We start from the raw sequence: 13,101 nt of genomic DNA, 5'->3' as shown, positions 1-13,101 counted from the left end.
GACAGGTCACATCCTTTCCCGGCCAGGTTCCTGCAGGAATGCTGCTCTTGGTGCCTCCTGCTTCCCCACCTGTGAATGAGAGCCCAGTTCTCACATGTACCCACTCCGGCCGACGTTTCAGACCTTGTGGATACCCACAAGTGCTAAAAACACCAGGGACTCCATCATTTCTGGTCATCCCATCACTCAGGTACAGTTCTTAACGACAGATTGATTAGTGCTTATGTGCAAAGGTGAAAAACTCTGTTCTTACTGCTTTGATGTACCAAAGGATTTAATGAGAGGAGGTACAGATGCAAAAAGGAGGATGGAGACACACTTTGTAAAAGGTGATAGGACAAGCTGGAATGTCCTTAAGCTAAAGGAGGGTAGGTTTGGAAGAAATTCTTCCCTGTGAAGGTGGTGAGGCCCTGACACAAGTTGCCCAGAGAAGCTGTGGATGTTCCATCCCTGGAAATCTTCCAAACTAGACTGGATGATGCTTGGAGCAACCTGGGATAGTGGAAGGTGTCCCTGCCCATGGCAGCAGGGCTGGAACAAGATGGTCTTTGAGGTCCTTTCAACCCAAACCGTTCTATGAGTCTATGAAAAGGGTAAGGAGACAGTAATTCCTGGCACCTCACCAGACCCAGCACAAATGCATGCAGAGCTTATGTAGGACAGGACATACATCCTGTTCCCAAAATCTCACAGGATCAGGCCCCTGATCTGTCAGCAGATGCAGCACAGGATGGCTCTTTACCACACGCAGCTGCTCGGTCTGTTCCAGCTCCACCAGTGAGCAAAAATTTCATGAATCACCTCCAGAATTACCATAAAATTTGCATTACAGCTTTTTGAGGCAAAACATAGCCATGGTCTACCTTTGAACCTTTGGGCTCTTGTTGATTTTTCAGCAAATCAGTCCAAACCTAATCCATATGACAAGGGAAAGGTGACAAAAAATAAAAATACACCATCAACATATTTTGTTTCTGTAAATAGCCCCAGTCATCAACCATGTCCAAACTAATAATTTTAAATTAAATGATTGTGGTATTTCAGAATAGAAACAGTCCTCTGAAGGTTATAAAGGAAGTCACAGAACTATGGCTGTTCATAGTTACACAGTTATAGATAACAGCTATTCTTTATATTATTAAAATATAAATATATTATTATATATTATTAAAATATATTCTTTATATATATTCAGTTTTCTCCTCTTTTTACTGAGTTGAGAACTGTTTGTCCTGTGTTAGTGCAATACACAGTGTAGTGGAACCTTAATGTCACAGGAAAATATTAATATTATAAATAAATTTCAAGTCAATTAAAGTGTTTTCTGGGTCTCATTTCCTCCTTGGGTTAAATGTAGGGGGTGCACACACAATCATGGAGCTTTGTGCCACAACACACCCAAACAGGCAGTGTAAAGCTGGAAAAGGATGTAAACTGCAGCTGCACAGTGTATTCCCAGTGCAGGTTTTCCCAGCTATCCCCAAAGACACAGGAATGCAGCAGCTGGAGCTGAGCACAGAAAAGATGAGTGGGAGAAATTCACAAGCATCTTATGATGAAGCTCCAGCATCTTGTGATTGGTTAGTGGTGAGAATTTATCGTGTTAACTCTGTGCTTCAACCCTTCTTTTACAATAAAACTGAATAAAATATATTTCCCTTGTTAAAAAAAAGGTTAAGTCATGGAGTTTTTGTGCATTTGTACACCTGCACAGTTTCCATCAGTGGAGATTTTAAGTCCTGCCCTGAGACAGCCATGAAATTCCTGCTTGGTGTCAGCTTGGGAAGGAGAGCACTTGCAAAACATAAAATGTCCTTTACAAGGTAATGTCCATTCTTGAAGTTTTACAACTTATAAAAAGTAAGTACACTTGTTGTGGTACCGCATCAACTCATCTTGTTGATATCATCTTAATGATAGGTAAGTCCACTTGTAGAATTTTCTATTCAAGCCTATTCTATGATTTTTGAAAGTATCACATCATAACGGAGCCCTTGGATTTGACCAACATCTTAGTTTCCAAGGAAGACCAAGAAAAATTTCTTCTTAGTTTCCACATGAGAAGTTAATTTTCACTTTCTGAAGAGGCCATCACTGCTAACAGCTTTTAAAAGTCAACCAAAGTCAACCTGAACATCAGCAGCATGAAAGACAGCTCTGCTGCACTTTGCCCTGTAGCTGGTGCAGATGGTGGCTTTGGAGTTCAGCAAACACATTCTGATATCTGCACAACGTGTTTAACTGCAGCTGGGAAGTGCAAGAGTCAATGCAAAGCTGGAGGCAAGGCTGAGAAACAGAATCACAAGCAGTTACTAATGTAGGAGGTCACAGTCTTGCTCCAGACCCTCCGTGAGCCTCCCTGAGGTTCCCTTGCTGTGTCGGGGGCAGCAGATAACAGGTCAATTAAACTCAGCACATAATATGATAACAAGCCTTATTCTCAAGAGTTACACAGATTATATTGACACACTTAAGGTAAACAGAAGCAAGATAAGCTGCCTTCTGTCTCTAAAGTAATATGACAGAAATATAAATTTGATTGGATTGCTCTCTCTATATTTTTTTTTCTCCAGCTGTGCAGTATTGAGGAGATTTTGTGCAGAAGTAGAACTGGGGGATGAAGGACTGAGAGTTGTCCTGCAGAGAAAGACTTGGGGATACTGATGGGTGAAAAATTGGACACGAGCCAGCAATGTGATCTTGCAGCCCACATTTTCTGTCTCTACTCTGCACTGGTGAGACCTCAGCTGAAGGTCTCTGTCCTAGTATGGATTTCTGGGACAAAAAAGGCGTGGACCTGTTGGAGGAGTTCAGAGGAGGGCCATGAAGATAGTCAGTGGGCTGAGAGACTTTATTGTGGCTGTTTAAAGGGACTTCTAAGAAATACAAGGGTTGCAACAGATGTAGTGACAGGACAAGGGGCAGCAGTTTTAAACTGAAAGAGGGCAGGGTTAGTTTAGATATTAAGAAGAAATTCTTCCTTATGAGGATGGTGAGGTTGCCCAGAGAAGCTGTGGCTGCCCCTGCTTTCGAAGTATTCCAGTCCAGGTTGGACCAGCTTGGTCTGGTGGAAGGTGTCCCAGCCTATGGTAGAAGGTTGAAATGAGATGGTCATTCAGGTCCATTCCAACCCAAACCATTCTGTGATTCTATAAAATGAGTAAATTTGCACAGATTTATGGGTGAAGCGCTTCCTCTTGTAATGTTCACAAGGTGGGCCTCACATGACTTGCTGTCAGCCCTGCTAATAATACTGTGACAGCATGGGTGTGAGTATTTTCCACAGTGCTGTGATGCAATTTCTTTGATCTGCATTAGAGTGAATAAAGCTCCAGAGCAATTATCTGAGATTATTTCAGTGTCTATGTAAAACATAGATTTGAAAAACACTCTTACTTCACTCAATTATTTATGAGAATACAATAACACTAAAATGAACAGCAGTAAGTAGAGCACCCTCTTCCTCTATTTTCTCTTTCACCATGAGCAAAACAGAATACTTTATAAGGAGAAAAGCTCTTTGCTTTCTTTAGGAAAACAAAACTTTAGGGAGAATCTGTCATAAAAGTGAGACCATGTCTCCATCCTATTTGCTTCAGAATGTTATCTGTGCTGTACGGTTTAGTGTTGCCTAAAGAGGAGACAAATAAACACACATCCAGGCAAAGATAGTCCCATCTAAATGTAACAGAGTGCCGAAGATACTTACATACATCTGTAGGATCAGACAATGGATGTATACCTTCCTTCTATTGATTTTATTTTATACCTTGTTTAACCGCAAATTACTATTTCAGAAAGTGTCATCTCTTTTGTAACAGTATTTACTGAAAACCTAAAACTGTATCCTAGAAGAGGGTAAGAAGCATCTGTTTGAGCCCTTTAAATGCAGCAATCATTGTGATCTGATGTTGATTCGAGGTACAATTCTGCTGACACTACATCAATCAAATTTTTCCTCTTGCTTACAAACAGCACAAGTTCCTCTGCTTTCTGCATCCAAGTTACCTTCTTGAGTTCAAGTCTCAGAGGTTTTCAGCACTTAAGCCTCTGCATTCCTATCTCCCCTAATTGCCTCTCATTTCAGCTTTTAGCAGCATGTTGTTCCACCTTCATGTTTTTTCACACATAGCGCCTTCTGCCTGCTGCCTTTCTCAGGCAATTTAGAGACTCCCATCTTTTCTTCCTTCAAATCATTCCCTAGCTTTCCTTATGACTTGCATCCATTTCATTTCACTTTGTTTAGTTAAACTTTTGTGTGTGAGGTCCCATCAACTTAAAACTTGAAGTCTAATTCTAATTACCATAGAATCATAAAATGGTTTGGGTTGGAAAGGACCTTTAAAGACCATCCATTTCCAAACCTTCTGCTATGGGCAGGGACACCTTCCACTATCCCAGGTTGCTCCAAGCATCATCCAATCTAGTTTGGAAGATTTCCAGGGATGGAACACCCACAGCTACTCTGGGTAACCTGTGCCAGGGTCTCAGCACCCTCAAAGGGAAGAATTTCTTCCTAAATTCTAATCTAACCTCAGTCAGTTTAAAGCCATTCTCCTTTATCCATCACTCTGGACCCTTGCCCAAAGTTCCTCTCCAGCTCTCTTGGAGCCTCTTTAGGCACTGGAAGGTGCTCTAAGGACTCCCTGAAGCCTTCCCTTCTCCAGACTGAACAATTAAGACAAGATGAAACACTGTGTATTCTATTCATTTGTAAAACAGTAAATACAGCTGTGAGCCACTGTTTCATAGTCTGTTCCCAAGCAGTAGATGGTAAACTGGAGACACTGAACTTTTTTTGCCAGAGTAAGCTGCATCTGTACCAGTCAGTGAAACAGGGCTAGGGTGTGGAGTTGTACATTGGCATCTGGTCATCCATACTTTCAATCTGTTATTGAGGTTTCTGGTATGGTTTTTCACACAAACACTGTCCCCAGAAATGTGGAGCATGTCTGAGGGACATCAGCTACACACACAAGCCAGGTCAGTCTAGTTGGCATCAGTACTAGAAAGCTCAAAGAGTGCTTTACTTGCTAGCAAAGATGGAGCAAAGGTGATTACACCAGTCTTTGCAACTGTTTAGTTAAGCAAAGTGTAACTGTGGGTAAATCATTCTCTCCTCCTCTCCCCTCCTTACACCTTCACTATTAGCTCCCTCAGAAATATACATTAAAAATATATAGAAAAATGTCTTAACAACAGAGCATCACAGAAAAATACAAAATAGCAATATAAAATACACAGGAGTAAGACAATGCTTATTCAGACAGCCAGGACAAAAGTAGGAACATCTTCGGGCACAGAAGATGATTCCTGGTTGTTGGTCGGTGACTTTTTGTGGCATACCCTGGGCAGGATTTCCTCGGTATAAGAAGCAAAAGCCATTTTCCACCTTGTACCTGGTGTGACACTTGTGTTTGAAGCAGTGAAACTCTGCAGTGATCCCAGCCACCTGCAGCTCCACTTGGCCTTGCCCTTCTTCCCAATTTCACATCCATGACTTTTCAATTTTATTATAAACTGCTCGGCTTTGGGTTTTGTTTGCAAAGTGCACTGTGAGCGTTCACTGACACCTGCATTAACTGTATTTGTTTAAAAGAGGCACACTACTTTTAAAGGAACACATTTGCCTCCAGACAAAGAACTCCTGCACATCAAGTCTCCCCCCACCCCGACCTAACCGGATATTTTATTGGGACTGAAGTGATCCAGATGTGTCCTTCACATAAGGGTGAACTCTAGTCAGGTCTGCCTGAGACCTGCACATTCCTCCAGACCACTCTGTTTTGACTTCTCTTCCTGTTTATTGATATTGAAAGCACTTAGAGAAATAATAAAAAGAGAAATCCAGAAAAACTTCAACTTTTTGCAGGAGATGGGCCATCTATATGAAGATAAGATTTGTTTATTATGATGGGACAGTGATGGAGCCCAGAGTCCTTGAGTGATATTATCCATTTCCTATTCAAAACATACTTTTTTTAGTTTATATTAGGGGTGTGATTAAATCACCTGTGTTTATTTAAATAACAGAAATAGAGAACATGTTCAGGTAAATCGAAGAAAATCCCATTTGATGATAATAGCATTTTGGTTTTGTGACATTACTTCTACATAATTTTTTATGATTATTCAAGTAAAACATTAGAAGAAGTCAAGATAGAAGTTGTTGATTCTGTTTTGCTTTAAAGGAACAGCTTTTTTGCTTTCTTGCTGCAGAATAAGCCATCTTCTCATGGTGAAGAGGCAGACAGTATCATTGTTGTTTATGTTCTGATCCTTAGACCCCTGTTTTGTGTCTATCAACTTGGGGTGTATTTTCCAAGGTCACTGAATTCAATGGAAAGATTTTAATTACATCCTTTCCACATCTGGAATTTTATACACTTATATATCTCTACATATGTGTGTATATACAATATTTTTTCCATTTAAATCTGCTGTGATGAATCTAGAAGGGTTTCTTTCCATGTGGGCTCTTTCAGTGCACTAGAACTGAAAGGATTACTCAAAGGAAACAGGGAAAACTTTCTCTCTTGCAACACTGAATATTGTGAGTGAGGGGCAGGAGGAGGAAAAGAAGTATTTCCAAAAGGCTGATTCTGCAGCCTTTTGGGCACCTGCAATAGTCAGCAGAAACAAACTCCACCATGGGGGTGACCAGGGAACATATGCTGGGAGCCTGCTTTAAATCCTGCACTGAAAGAATTTTTCTTCCTCCATCTCCTGAGACTGAGGTAACTTAATGAGTAAGGAGTTGTGGAGGGAATGTCTTCCAAAACCCATGAAAACATACTTAAGGAATTGGTCCTTTAGTAGCTGTTAGCTAATGACACAACAATTTAATTTCTTAAAATAATTAAAATTTCTTTCCTAATTGCCAATTTTATTTTCCCTTCATAATTAGTGCTAGTTTTTGGACAGCCTCTTAATAGTGCAGTTTTCCTAAGACAGTGACTTTCCTCTCATTTTCATAAGTGTATTCTTCTTCGGTTTTAATAGAGAACTAAAATAAAGTGGGGTGTTTTTTTTGGATTTTTTTACACTGATATTGTTCACAACTCTAGCACAAATCTGGGATGGGGTTTGCTGTCTGGCTTAGGCCCCCTCTGCTGGTCTTCCCAAAGCAAAACACAAAATACCAGGGATTTTTCATTACCAACTAAACTTTTTAAAAGAAAAATCCATACTTTTCTGTCTTAACCTTTTACTGTCAGAATATAAATCACAAGGAAGATCAGCTTTGGGGCTGCGAACTCAGCATAGGGACAGTTTTTTAAATGAATTCAAGAAAATAATTGCATAATCAAGCATGTGAACCTGTGGAATTTTTCAGACAAAAAGTCCAAAAGTGAACATGGCCTAAAAAGCTGATCCCAGCCTGATCTGGCTCCTAGCAGCACCCTGTGATTGGCATTTTAATGAAGATATTATGTAAGGAGATCGAGAAGCATAGGCTGCTGGGGATGGGGTTTTTCTGTGTATCTCAGCTAACAAAATCCAGTCCTGCTCAGAGAGCACATATTTGAAGGAGATAAACAGGTAAGGAGGTGAAGTGACTAAATATTAGCACCCATTCCAGCAACACTGTAAAACAGAGATCTAATTACCTGGAAAAATTCCTGGATGTCAGAGAAGTGAATTAAAGCACAGTGGTTTCTTAACCAGGAGAAGGACAGGACACACTGACACTGGGAGAAGGGAAGTTTGTGCATCTGGACTCCAGGAGTTCCTTTCTGCTATCCAAAACTAAGAAAAAGAAGCTCCAAGACTTCTCTAACTAATACTAACACCTAAAAATGTTTCCTGCATTGCCCAGGATCAGGCAGAAAAGGGTGGTAGCAGAGGTGTCAACCCAAAAATGTTTAGTAGAGTCACAAAAGACAATAATGGTTTATTTTGCGTGGGTGAGATTTTTAATGATGTTAAAAAGTGTTTCACATGTCACAGCAACAGGTGAGATCCTGGCCACAGGTATTTAAATCAAAGCTCTGTAAGCAGCCTTCTGTTACCTGCCCTGGGTAAGTAAATTCTTGAAGGTACTGGAGAAAGTGCAGTGGAGGCCAACCAAGGTGGAGAGAGACTTAGAGAACTGTCTTTGCTCAGCTGTAAGGGGAGAAGGATGAGGGGAGGTTTCATTGCTGCCTTCAATCACAGACTCTTTCCAGAGATACATAGTGATAAGAGACAAACAGCAATTATAACACAGGAAATTCTGATGGGAAACACAAAAACAGGTGACCAGTCAGGGGAGATTTCCATTCTCAAAGATAGTTGGGTTGGATGTTAGGAAAAGGTTTTTTACCCAGACTGGTTGGCACTGGAACAGTCTCCCCAGGGCAGTGGTCACAGCACCAGCCTGACAGAGTTCAAGGAGTGCTTGGGCAATTCTCTCAGGCACAGGGTGGGATTCCTTGAGTTGTTCTGTGCGGGGCCAGGATCTGGATTCCATGATCCTTCCAACTCAAGATACTCCATGATTCTATGATTCAGCTGGAAAAAAAGCTAAGCAACTTCTCATTGGACCTGCTTTGAGCCAGGAATTGAACTAGGTGACCTCAAGAAGTCCCTTCCAACCAAAATTCTTCCATGATTTTATGGTAAGTGACTACTGGATCATTAATCCAGCTTAACCTGATGGAAGTTACTTTGACAGTTCTGATGCTTCCCTGAGCAAATAAGAAATTTAAACCCAATCCAGACTCACTGAAGTCAGTAGAAATCTTGAGCTTAACTTGAAAGGTACTGGATCAACTTCAATGCTTTTAGGATTCATGTTCAGAAAAGATACTAAACTTTAGTTTTGTAGGTGGAACTAGGAATTGTTTTTTTTTTTAAACTGAATTTCTCAATAGGTTGTTTCTGCAGTGAGATGAGAGCTGCTCTCTTCTGAGTAGTCACAAATCCTGTGCAGAGTCACCAGCAGAGCAGGAGTTTGCTCTGAGGGGGTGTAACTCCACTTTTCAGTTTGCACTTCCAGGAAAATTCCCATTTGCCAAGTGTTACTGGTAATGAGCCTCTTGTCTAACGTGGTTCAGCTCAGGTCAACTGCTGCTTTCATGGTGGGACACTGTCTATAATAATTGAAATTTATGTCACAGAATGGTAAACCTGTGACCTCTGTAGAGTGAGATAACAGTTCCAATCCTGTTTTCAGCAGACTGCTGTGAATTAACACGGCCACTGCCTTCCCTTTTTCACCTCATCATTTTTCTCTGTAAAACAAGCTTTTTCTCTCTTCCTTATCTTGTCTCTTGGAAGAGATCCTGTTATTTATCTTCAACATGAAACAGAGTAAAACAACACAAGGGAGTAATTACAACACAATAAATGTCAAGTACTAGTTAATTATTTTGATTATTCTTGTGAAGGTTAAAAACTAAAAAAAAACCCATGACTTTTTGTAAAAACAGTGAATGCCTTTACACAAAAAAAGAGAATGGAAACACAGATTTATCTTAATAAATATGGGAGTCATATAATACAAAGAAAGAAAACATGTAAGGAAACAAACATGTTTCAAATCCTTAAAAGAAATCACATTCACAATCCCTCAAGAAGTAGCTGTCCTAATCCCTTGGATTAACTGAAATTTCCTGAGAAGGAAGCATACCTATCTGGTTAGGGTGGAGATTTGGATTATCTCCAAGGAGCATCCATATTTTGAGTAATCCTCTGATATGAAGCTGCACCACTTAAATGTTCTCCAGAAGCACACATGTGACCTGCAATATGAGGTTTTCCTTTCCTGATATGTTCCTTCTCATCATACTCTGGGTTTGAACTGCACAACAAGCACTTTCTTTTCATAATGGCCCCTGTTGTTATGCTAATACTTTGTTCTGCACCATCCCAAACTAAATAGAACACCCTCATTGAAGGGTGAGGGTTGTTATAAAATGCTAAAAATCCAAATTGCTTCTTGTTTCGCTTTCCTAAGAAAGTCAACACATGGAACTTGTGATCTCATATCCATTTTTACCATGTCCCTTATGCCAGCAAACATGAAACAAAGTCTTTACTTCTTAGTCATACCACATCAGCACCTATGTAATGAAACTAAATTTAAACTTTGGTTACACTGTCAAATAAAAAAAGACACATGTGGCAAAAGTCCAGCTCCAGACCAGGATTATCCTGTAAATCCAGGACTCTCCAGAATCCTTGGTAGTGTGGAAAACTTATTTTACAAAATACTGAGTAATGTTTAGATTTTAAATATCTCCATGCCTTGGTTATTTGATTCAGATGTGTTGCTTTTAGCTTAATTTAACTGTTTAATTGACACAAAAATAATTCAGCTACTCAGCTGTGTTCCAGCTAACAGCTTATTAAAAGAGACAACTGATTAAACTCACTTATGTGAATGAATGTAGCAAAGCATAATTTGTATGTGGTTGTACGAATAAGGTACAAGGTATAACATGCGACTGTTGAAAGAAGAAAAGGACTGGTAAAACAAAAGGGGGGAAAAAGGGAGTTTACAAAATATAAATCTTATCCTCTCATCAAAACTAATCCCCCTCACATCTGGAAATTCCAGTCTTTATCAAATTTCAGAGTCTTGCCTGGATGTTAATAATTATAAACCCTTTAAGAGCATCATAAGACTCTTGATGACTCAGGATGAAGTATTCTTACGCATTGCCAGTCTCTCATGTAATTTCAGTTGTGATTGCTAAACTAATTCTTAGGTTAAACAACCGGCAATTGTGGGCAGGCCCATTACAATTGGCTGGGTGAGAGTGGTTTTTACAACGCGTTAATGACTGGGGGATTGATCCTGCAACGCTGAGCTCAGTGGCAGCTTTGTCCTCAGCGAGGACCAAGAGCAAACAAAACCAGCAATATCCACGTGCCCATATCCATGTGCCCTCACATTTTAATAAGAGCGTCTAATGAACGGAACAGGAGAAAGCCTGGCTGATAAAATATTCTGGGTGTTCTCTACTTCACAGATTGTCTTGTAGCAAAAGATCTAGTCAAGAGAATCGGGCTTTGAGAAATTGAATAGCAAGGTATAGGCATATCTTGGTGTCCAGTGACACCAATTAAATGAAGTGTGCTCCTCCGTGCTGGGAAGAAGTGTGGAAGGTATTCCTGTTGGAGTCCTGGTGTGTATTAATCCGCCCCAGCCTTTTAAATACTTCAAATCAACTTATGTTGTCTCTGAATGTGGCTTTAAGCTGATTGATGGTTTGTGTGCTGCGGAGAGGCACAGATGGTCCCAAAGAGACCATATGCATTGTACTGCCGAGAAACTGGTGGAGAGCTCAGGGACAGGGGCCAAAATGAACTGGCATAGCCAGGCAAGCCATGCCAGCTCTTCTTCAGACATCAAACGTGGTTATTTTGTCCCTTTTTCCATAACAAGTTCAGGACACACAGGCTTTCTAGCAAGACTTTTCCATTTCAACTCCCAAGGCAGCAGAGATTCCAAAGGGAGGGGGGAAAAAAAAAATCACCGTTTAAATGTTTTTCATTTTTCCCCTCAATTTTATTTTCTTTAAAATTTTTGTTGACTAAATTGACATTCATTTTTTAATTTCCACATGTCACAGGAAAAGCAAATTTTCCCAGCCACTGGGTCTTTGGTGACATTTTGCTCTAGATAGAAAGAGCTATGTGAAATGTGGGTGCTTTGCAGATGAGCTCTGAAACCTCAATAAACTGCATTTCCCTTCCTGAGCTTCCTGGATTTTTGACATCTTTGGGCTTTGGAAGAAAATGGGAGATGCCATGCTTTTCCCACATTTCATATACAAAAAAGAGAAAAATGGAGGCATAATCCCTCCCCAATATTTTAGAATATTAATAATATTTTATATACTAATTTACATTAATGGTAAATATATTACCTTTATTCTCCTTTTTATATTTTATTAATTCATAATATATATTTTATATGTTTGCATTTTATATGCTTTATTTTTTATTTTGCTTATATTTATTATGCTTTGTATTTTTATTGTGCTCATTTTTACAAGCTTTGTATTTTCATTATGTTTCTATACTGAATATGTTTTATATTAATTTTCAGCATAAAAGGACTTTGCTTCTGTTGATATTTTAGTCTTTACTGTACTTTGCTTTTGCTGATTTTCTTGAATTATAGGTTACTTCCATCAGCAAATTCTCTCTGGAAAAATAAAACTCATGACTCGCTTTCTCTTACAGCTAAAATAAGAAAACCACATTGTGACGCCCTAATGATTTTGTACCTAATTTTGTAGTTTGAAAATTACCAGCATTTGGTTTTTAAATGAGGTCATAACTGTTATTTTTTAAAGTGACCAGCAGAGCATGGATCTGATCTCAAAGTCAACAAACTATGGCAGGTTGGGAAGCACTTTTCAAGAGTCCAGCAGAAAGGGAATTAAATCAAATTTCAAGAATGCAGGCTATTTGCATTCTTGTAAGGACCAAAATGTTTGTGACATCCTTCAGATAAATTCAGTTTAGATGCAGGATACACCCTAGGTATGTGCTTTTGATGATTTAAACATCATGTGATTATTAATCATTTTATGGAGTTCCCAATGGCACAGCTGCCTGAGCAGATCCCTACAGGTGTCATCACACCAGGATGCTACAGGAATAGCACCAGGAAGGTGGAAAGCCTGCAGGTAATCATCCATCTGGGTTTGGGATTCCAAAAATAGGTGGAAAAAATCCCTGGAGAAGGGGTGGGGAAGGGCATCAGTACTTCCCAAGCTAAACATGAAGTTATGGCAACATCCCACTATTACCTGTCACACATATCATTAATATGAGGATTTCTGTAGATAATCTCTAAGCATCTCTAAGGTCTAAGGTAATGAGTTAATTTTAGCTATCAAAAAATTAAGGATCAAGTCTAAGTAGTCATCTCAGCTTCTTGTGAACTCATGGAAACTACAGAAGAGAAAAAACACACCTTCAAAGGACTCACCCAACCTGCTCCAGACACTGGTGAAAACATGACAGTAATGATCACCTGTCTCCTTCTACCAAACCAAGGCAGCCTGGACAACAGCTTGATTATACATCTAATATTTAGATGAGTATTACCAGCTGATACAAATGCTTTTCCAAACAAAACAAACCCACACAGTTTACCAA

This window comes from Cyanistes caeruleus, chromosome 6 (assembly GCF_971803275.1).
Source record: "Cyanistes caeruleus chromosome 6, bCyaCae1.hap1.1, whole genome shotgun sequence".
In the NCBI taxonomy this organism is placed as follows: domain Eukaryota; kingdom Metazoa; phylum Chordata; class Aves; order Passeriformes; family Paridae; genus Cyanistes; species Cyanistes caeruleus.
The sequence above is the reverse complement of the archived record's forward strand: the minus strand, read 5'-3'. Positions refer to the sequence as shown.